Here is a 9,747-nt window from a genome sequence, read left to right as displayed (position 1 = left end):
TGGCTCAAGGATTTTGGATGCATGAGAAGTATTCCCTCTCGATACAAGGTTTAGGCTAGCAAGGTTATTTGAAACAAACACAAGGATGAACGGCGCAGCAAAACTCACATAAAAGACATATTGTAAACATTATAATTTATAAGACTCTACACCGTCTTCCTTGTTGTTCAAACTCAATACTAGAAATTATCTAGACCTTAGAGAGACCAAATATGCAAACCAAATTTAAGCATGCTCTATGTATTTCTTCATTAATGGGTGCAAAGTATATGATGCAAGAGCTTAAACATGAGCACAACAATTGCCAAGTATCACATTATCCAAGACATTATAGCAATTACTACATGTATCATTTTCCAATTCCAACCATATAACAATTTAACGAAGAAGAAACTTCGCCATGAAAATTATGAGTAGAGCCTAAGGACATACTTGTCCATATGCTACAGCGGAGCGTGTCTCTCTCCCATACAGTGAATGCTAGGATCCATTTTATTCAAACAAAACAAAAACAAAAACAAACCGACGCTCCAAGCAAAGCACATAAGCTGTGATGGAATAAAAATATAGTTTCAGGGGAGGAACCTGATAATGTTGTCGATGAAGAAGGGGATGCCTTGGGCATCCCCAAGCTTAGACGCTTGAGTCTTCTTGATATATGCAGGGGTGAACCACCGGGGCATCCCCAAGCTTAGACTTTTCACTCTTCTTGATCATAGTATATCATCCTCCTCTCTTGACCCTTGAAAACTTCCTCCACACCAAACTCGAAACAAACTCATTAGAGGGTTAGTGCATAATCAAAAATTCACATGTTCAGAGGTGACACAATCATTCTTAACACTTCTGGACATTGCCCAAAGCTGCTGGAAGGTAATGGAACAAAGAAATCCACCCAACACAGCGAAAGAAGCAATGCGAAATAAAAGGCAGAATCTGTCAAAACAGAACAGTCCGTAAAGACGAATTTTAAAATGGCACCAGACTTGCTCAGATGAAAATGCAAAAATTGAATGAAAGTTGCGTACATATCTGAGGATCACTCATGTAAATTGGCATAATTTTCTGAGTTACCTACAGAGAATTAGGCCCAGATTCGTGACAGCAAAGAAATCTGTTTCTGCGCAGTAATCCAAATCTAGTATGAACTTTACTATCAACGACTTTACTTGGCACAACAAAACACTAAACTAAGATAAGGAGAGGTTGCTACAGTAGTAAACAACTTCCAAGACACAAAATAAAAACAAAGTACTGTAGCAAAATAACACATGGGTTATCTCCCAAGAAGTTCTTTCTTTATAGCCATTAAGATGGGCTCAGCAGTTTTAATGATGCACTCGCAAGAAATAGTATTTGAAGCAAAAGAGAGCATCAAGAGGCAAATTCAAAACACATTTAAGTCTAACATGCTTCCTATGCATAGGAATCTTGTAAATAAACAAGTTCATGAGGAGCAAAGTAACAAGCATAGGAAGATAAAACAAGTGTAGCTTCAAAAATTTCAGCACATAGAGAGGTGTTTTAGTAACATGAAAATTTCTACAACCATATTTTCCTCTCTCATAATAACTTTCAGTAGCAACATGAGCAAACTCAACAATATAACTATCACATAAAGCATTCTTATCATGAGTCTCATGCATAAAATTATTACTCTCCACATAAGCATAATCAATTTTATTAGTAGTTGTAGTGGGAGCAAATTCAACAAAGTAGCTATTATTATTCTCATCATCAAATATAGGAGGTATAGTATCATCAAAGAAAATTTTCTCCTCAATGCTTGGGGGACTAAAAATATCATGCTCATCAAAGCCAGCTTCCCCAAGCTTAGAATTTTCCATATCATTAGCAACAATGGTGTTCAAAGCGTTCATACTAATATCATTGCTACTAGCATGCAAATAAGATTCCATAGGTTTTTTAATTTTCGCATTAAACCATTCATGTCTTGACTCAGGAAATAGAATAAAAAGCTCACAGATGGTTTCCATTATGCCTTACTAGTGTAAACAAGAAACAAAAAGTTGCAATTGCAGGATCTAAAGGAAATAGCTTCGAGTACTTACAACGGCGCCGGAAAATAGCTTAGTAGCCGAGATCCGGAGTGTGAGTACCTTTTACCTTTCCTCCCCGGCAACGGCGCCAGAAAATAGCTTGATGTCTACGCCCCCTCCTTTCCTGTAGACAGTGTTGGGCCTCCAAGAGCAGAGGTTTGTAGAACAGCAGCAAGTTTTCCCTTAAGTGGATCACCCAAGGTTTATCGAACTCAGGGAGGAAGAGGTCAAAGATATCCCTCTCATGCAACCCTGCAACCACAAAGCAAGAAGTTTCTTGTGTCCCCAACACACCTAATAGGTGCACTAGTTCGGCGAAGAGATAGTGAAATACAGGTGGTATGAATATATATGAGCAGTGGCAACGGCACCAGAAAAGTGCTTTGCCCAGGACAAGAACAAGCGTAGTAACGCAGCAGTAGTAACGCAAAGAAACAAGAAACAAGCAAATGATAGCAGTATTTAGGAACAAGGCCTAGGGATCAGACTTTCACTAGTGGACACACTCAACATTGATCACATAACAGAATAGATAAATGCATACTCTACACTCTTGTTGGATGATGAACACCATTGCGTAGGATTACACGAACCCTCAATGCCGGAGTTAACAAGCTCCACAATTCAATGTTCATATTTAAATAACCTTAGAGTGCATGAAAGATCAATACGACTAAACCAAGTACTAACATAGCATGCACACTGTCAACTTCATGCTAAGAAAGGAGGCATAGATAATATCAATACTATCATAGCAATAGTTAACTTCATAATCTACAAGAGATCATAATCATAGCATACGCCAAGTACTAACACGGATGCACACACTGTCACCATTACACCGTGCAGGAGGAATAAAACTACTTTAATAACATCACTAGAGTAGCACATAGATAAATTGTGATACAAAACACATTGCAATCATAAAGAGATATAAATAAGCACTTCACTATGCCATTCATAACAGTGAATAAGTATTCTGTGAAATATAGCCTAAGAGACCCACACGGTGCACACACTGTCACCTTTACACACGTGGGACAAGGAGTCTCCGGAGATCACATAAGTAAAATTCACTTGACTAGCATAACGACATCTAGATTACAAGCATCATCATATGAATCTCAATCATGTAAGGCAGCTCATGAGATTATTGTATTGAAGTACATAGGAGAGAGATGAACCACATAGCTACCGGTACAGCCCCGAGCCTCGATGGAGAACTACTCCCTCCTCATGGGAGCAGCAGCGGCGATGAAGATGGCGGTGGAGATGGCAGCGGTGTCGATGGAGAAGCCTTCCGGGGGCACTTCCCCGTCCCGGCGGCGTGCCGGAACAGAGACTCCTGTCCCCCAGATCTTGGCTTCGCGATGGCGGCGGCTCTGGAAGGTTTTCTCTGGTTTCGTCGAACGTATCAGGGTTTTCGCGACGGAGGCTTTAAATAGGCGGAAGGGCAAGGTCGGTGGACTTCTGGGGAGCCCACACTATAGGGGGGCGCGGGCCCCCCCCCTTGGCCGCGCCGGCCTAGGGTTTGGTGGCCCTGTGCCCCCTCTCTGGCGGTTCTCGTGTGTTCTGGATGCTTCCGGGCAAAATAGGAACCTGGGCGTTGATTTCGTCCAATTCCGAGAATATTTCGTTACTAGGATTTCTGAAACCAAAAACAGCAGAAAACAAAGAATCGGCACTTCGGCATCTTGTTAATAGGTTAGTTCCAGAAAATGCACGAATATGACATAAAGTGTGCATAAAACATGTAGATAACATCAATAATGTGGCATGGAACACAAGAAATTATCGATACGTCGGAGACGTATCAGGGGCAGTTATTAAGAATCTCCATGAATCTTGAGTAACTTTCATATAAGCTCTCATGCGGTAGACTTTTAAAGTTTGTGATCATCCTCCTAGCTCCAAGGGACCTGGTTTCTGGAAAAAATATCTAAAGAAATTTAGTGAGGGATATTCATTATACCAAGCTCGCACTCTATCAGTGAGGGTTTGACCAAAGAGTTCAAACTTAACCTCTCATTAAAGATATTTAAATTGAAAGTTGCGCAGACATCTTCAAAATATTCCACGTGCCCATATGGATCTTCAGTATCATCTCGTGCAAACATTTTGGATTGCAATAAATCTAATAGCATTGCATTTATATCATAACCTTTCGAATTGATGAGTATATTTTCTTTAATAAAAGCGTCCATGGGAGGGCCAGAGCTGTTCACAGCTTGAAGATGCATTTCATATTGGTAGTCCCCCACGGTGTTTCACCTGAATCTCGTAAACAACTCAAGTAGAGCAACAAATAAATTAACAACTAAAAACAAATACCAAACGCGCTGAGCTCCCTGGCAACGGCACTAGAAAATAGCTTGATGGTTGCAAGTACACAGATCAAATTAATGTAGCTAGTTTTAAAATAAGAGTATCGAACCACGAGGAGCTACTAGTCAAGGTCTTAATGTCTCTTGTTGCTATTTAACTAAGTTTACTTAAAAGTTGTCTTAAATCCCAAATGAGGTTTTGGTTTTGGATTAGTTTGTGGTTTGGTTTGTAAAAAATAACTGAAATAGAAAAGCACAGTTGTGATGGATTAAGTTTGAACTTCAATAAGGCTAAAATGTTCTCAGGGTTGTTGGTTCCACCACTAGCATTAATTAAGAACACAAATTAGATAATCTATATCTTTGTTCTCATCATGTGTGGGTAATGCTCGATAATGTTTGGTAACGCATCTCTAAATAACCATCGCAATGACCTTCGACAAACCACCTATTGAGTCATCACAATTAAGGGATTCCCTCATGGTTATTCATGAAAGCATAGTGAGTCCTTTATTATCCCCTCCTTCCATACAATAGTGCACCGATCACGGTATGTCACTTCCCACTTTATACACTACTATACTTCTAAAGGTAGTTTCCTCTCATGACCAAAGGCAAATATTACATGGTCGACTTCATGTAATATCACGAGAGAAAACTAACACACAATCATAGTACAAAGCTATAAATCATCTTTATTCATATCAAAATATTGCTAGGGTTTCTCCATCTCTCCCAAGAACGAGGTAAACAACTCACACATGGAAGCAATCACGAACATCATGATAATCTTGCGGATGGAATAAGGATAGAGATGTGAATTCAATTACAAATCCACAATATCAATGGATATTACAACTGAGAATGGGATGAAAGTGATGGAGATGGTGATGGTGCAGCGATTGATGATGAAGGGGATGATGCCTTGTCGTCCTAATGATCCGGGTAGCAACTTGGACGATGCTTCCTCTTGTTCCTCCTTGAGATCTCTTCTGGGATGGTATTCTCGTGTTTCTGGTGGCTGGGGGTCTCGGATCTCAGATCATTCTGCGAGAGATGAAAGTATTTGACGAGGCGGTTCTCCTGGCGTGTAGTACGGGCGGATGGTATGGGCCGGCTTCCCTTGTACCGGTGTCCGCTAAACTCTCAGGAACTTATCCTCACATTCTCCTTTGGCCCAGGTGCGTGGTTAAGTGCTTAGATTATTTTATCACGTCAAAATACAATAAAAATGATAGTTTTCATTGATATTTCATCATTGCCTTAATATTTCGAGATCCTGCTGAAACAAACAGAAAAGGTTCAGAGGAGCACAGTAAAGTATCAAAATCCTATCGCTACACAAGGTTATTTGTATGAAATAAAGGAGTAAAAACACTCTAAAAAACACTCATCAGTCCATCACATAATTTACCAACGACATAACTCCATTATTAATGACGTTGTTGTACATGGTCATGAAACCTTGATCATCTATTAACCAATGGACTATTTTATTGGAACAAGGTTTTGTTTACATACCACACGTGTACTAATGTTTCGGCTTAATACAGTTATAGCATGGTATAAAAATGATTATGAACATTAAAAATATGACAATAAACAACTTTATTTATTTGCCTCTAGGGTACATATCCAATAGTATCATCTCTCTATGGTCTTCACTAATTAGAGCCACATGAGTTGCTTTACATGATTGTAGTCATACATGTATTACCTTGATGGTGGATCTTTTGTTATGAGATGCAATTGATATTGACGTGCTTGATGTATTAATAGATGCATATATTACCCCGTTTATATATGCTATGTTTTGATCAAACTTGTATATATGCTAAACCCATGTGGAGAAGTGTGTTAGATGGAGTAATCTGGTAATAAGCATGTGGATACTGACAAAAATCAATGTGCTACTAAGATTTTTACCTTTCCATTTATTACCTCACTACGGATAAATGAATGCTTATTATGTTGTTCATATAGTGACAATCTTTTGGTGACCTTGTTTGTTCAAGATAGTATTTTTTTAACAACATGACAACGCTTTTAAGGCAATATTCTATTAAATCTTAAACTTGGTTGAACGAGTTTTACCAACCAAAGGAGTATCAGTGATATGTGTTATATCCTCTCTATGCTATGACGTTGATGCGCATATGAATGTGTACCAATCACTTCGTTGCATTTGTAGGTTGCTTGAAGAGGAAAGGAGGTAGAATATTGGAGCATTGCACATAAGTATTACTTTGATTTCTTGCATTTGAATCAATAAAATGGAAAATTTGAACTAATGCACAATTATACAAAACCATAGGACAAAAATATCGACTGCAATACCAAATTTTATTAAAATTTCACTAACAATCAGCAGAAATATCGGCCATGATAGTAAAAATCGGGAGAAATATCGGCTCTCATGCATAAAATCGGCCAAAATATCAGTGTGGCGATAAACTGGTCGATATGCTGAAATCTTATCGGTTACCGCCCGATTCATGATAAATCGGTCGATAAATCGGTATCTCGGCCGATTTTTTGAACAGTGAATAGAACCACCTTTTCCCGCAATTTTAATATAAACTCTCGAGTCACCCTTTGGAAAAAAGTACACTTGCTAGATCAATCTACGTTAGAAGTCCCAACGAGTTGGCATTCACTAGTAGATTTGTTGCCATGACTGTTCTATCCGATTTTGCTCCCATCAGAACGTGTTGGTTAGAAATGACTAGGTAGTCATTGATGAGTGAGAGTTGGTCAGAGGGAACGTACACCGAGGTAACGTGCACCGTCGACGGGCATTGTGTGTCGCGGTTATTTCTAAGTTCGTACTACTGAGTATAAACATGCTATGTAAAACCACCGGACAAAGTATGTAAGGCCCTGGAGCTTCGGATTATTTCCGTGCAGTTTCAAAAGGTACTAGTCTTGCCCAGAAATTATACCTGGAGGCTCCGGACTAAATTTCCGTGTGAGGCCAGTAGCTACCCACCTGGAAAAAACCCTTCTTGCGGTGCAGCCCTACCTGCACCGCCTCTTGGCAACCCCAACACCGAGGAAGGCAACACACATAAATGTCAGGTGCATCCATTTCATCACATTAAACAAATTAGAACTACAATATAAACAAAAGATAATTTGAATCAAGAATTTTATCCATAACTAGCAGAACATAGCTAATCCCCTTCTTCCCCGTCAACATGTGCAAGGAGAACACCATCATCCTCATCGACCAAGGGAGTTTGACCATCTTGGACCTAGCATTAACCTTGTGCTATGCCCCTGCAAATATCAAAGATCGCCCCGAGCCCCCCCAAAGAGTTTTCATAATCATGTCTTCCTTCGATGAGTGTTGTTATCGTTCAAAGGTTGGAACAATGTGTGGTGCGTCTTACAATAAGAATTCATAAGGACGGGAGCAGTCATAATATTGATAAGAGCTTGAATATAAGGAGCATAAGTTGGCACAAGCCTATCAATCATGACCAATTTCATCCTTATAAATAATCGATGACATATCGTTTCTTGTTCTGGTACATGAGGCTAGTGAGGGGGGGCGTGAATCCTAGGAGCCAATTGATTGTCGATAAAGTCTGTGCATCACGTAAAGAAAAAAGAGAAATTTTCGGTGTGGCAATGAATTCCCTTTCCCTTAGGATAACAAGTTGTGAGTGTAAAAATGTTATTGGAGATTGCACAGCACCAATGGGCCGGCTGCTCATGTATATATAGGCGGACACATGTACAATTACAGGTACAACCCTGAGAAAACACGGGGACCTATACCTATACAATATGTTACTCAACACCCCTCCCCCCCCCCCCCGCAGTCGAAGGGTCGGCACCGACACATAGACTGGAGCGAAACTCAGGAAAAGTCGTGGACGGCAATCCCTTCGTCATGATATCGGCAAACTGCTGAGACGTCGGTACGTGAAGAACTCGAACGCGACCGAGGGAAACTTGCTCACGAACAAAGTGGATGTCCAACTCGATGTGCTTGGTGCGCCGATGATGAACGGGGTTGGCGGAGAGGTGGACAGACGACACGTTGTCGCAGAAGACCATCGTAGCCTTGTCAACAGGTGGTGGCCGGCGGCGCCCTAGGGAGGAGGGGGCGGCGGCTAGGGTTGGGGGGAGGTGGCCGGCGACGCCCCAAGGGGAGAGGAGGGCGGCGGCTAGGTCAGGACCCGAAGGGTCTCTGATACCATGTAGAAAGGTTATTGGAGATTGCACAGCATCAAAAGGTCGGCTGCTCATGTATATATAGGCGGACACATGTACAATTACAGATACAACCCTGAGAAAACACGGGGACCTATACATATACAATATGTTACTCAACAGTGAGGGCAAGTCATGTTGCTTTCGTCACCTTCATGAATATTAAGCCCACGGTTTTCATGCATATATAATTTTAAAAATAACGCAAAGCACATGCATCCTTCAGACTTTCACCATGGTTTGCTACATTAGACCCAATATCTCTGTTGGCAGTGCGTACTTTGTTTGTTAGTGTCCTCGGTTAGTGGCAAAGACGAGGAGATTTCACTTTTTAGTCCTCTGCATCCCCGAAAGACGCACGTAAACATTAAGCATGAGTATTAAGATTTTGAATCTTTGTGAGGATTAAAGCATAGTTCTCAAGATAAATTGCATGATTACCAGGTTTATCATAGACCTCAAGTATAAATAGGAACCTAAATTCGCGTCCGTGAGGATTTGAACTCAAATTTTAGGTTTGTGCATCCGATCCCTCAATCAGTTGAGCTAGGCTCACTTCCCAAAAAAAATGGAGAGAATTTCACGTCCCAGCTTCTGCATCAACTATGGATGCACACAACCATTAAACATGAGTACTAGGATTTTTTTAATCTTGGTGAACATTAAATCATAGTTCTCAAAATAACTTGCATGAGTACCAGGTCTAGCCTAGGAATCAAAGTATAAATAGGAACCTAAATTCGTGTATGTGATGATTTCCGAAGAGATCATGTTGGGCCCCAACTTATGGCTTCGAACGTATTTCTAAATCGCTTGGCTTCCATCCAATTGTCACATGGGACGGACAAGTCCCGTTGGAATCTGACGGCGAACAGTAGATTCTACTTTAGAGCGTTGATCCAACCTTTAGAGCTGGTAGCTAATATTAAGAAAATCTGAAAAATGAAGATACCATTGAAAACGACGGTTTTGCATGGTATCTTCATCACGAGAGTGATTCTTACTAAGGATAATCTTGCAACGCGTAATTGGCAAGGAAGTAAGAACTGCGCTTTTTGTCATCATGATGAGACAATAAAACACTTATTTTTCAAATACCATTTCGCTAGGTTTATGTGGTTAATCATCCAAATAGGTTCTAC

This window comes from Lolium perenne, chromosome 3 (assembly GCF_019359855.2).
Source record: "Lolium perenne isolate Kyuss_39 chromosome 3, Kyuss_2.0, whole genome shotgun sequence".
Lineage (NCBI taxonomy): Eukaryota > Viridiplantae > Streptophyta > Magnoliopsida > Poales > Poaceae > Lolium > Lolium perenne.
The sequence above is the reverse complement of the archived record's forward strand: the minus strand, read 5'-3'. Positions refer to the sequence as shown.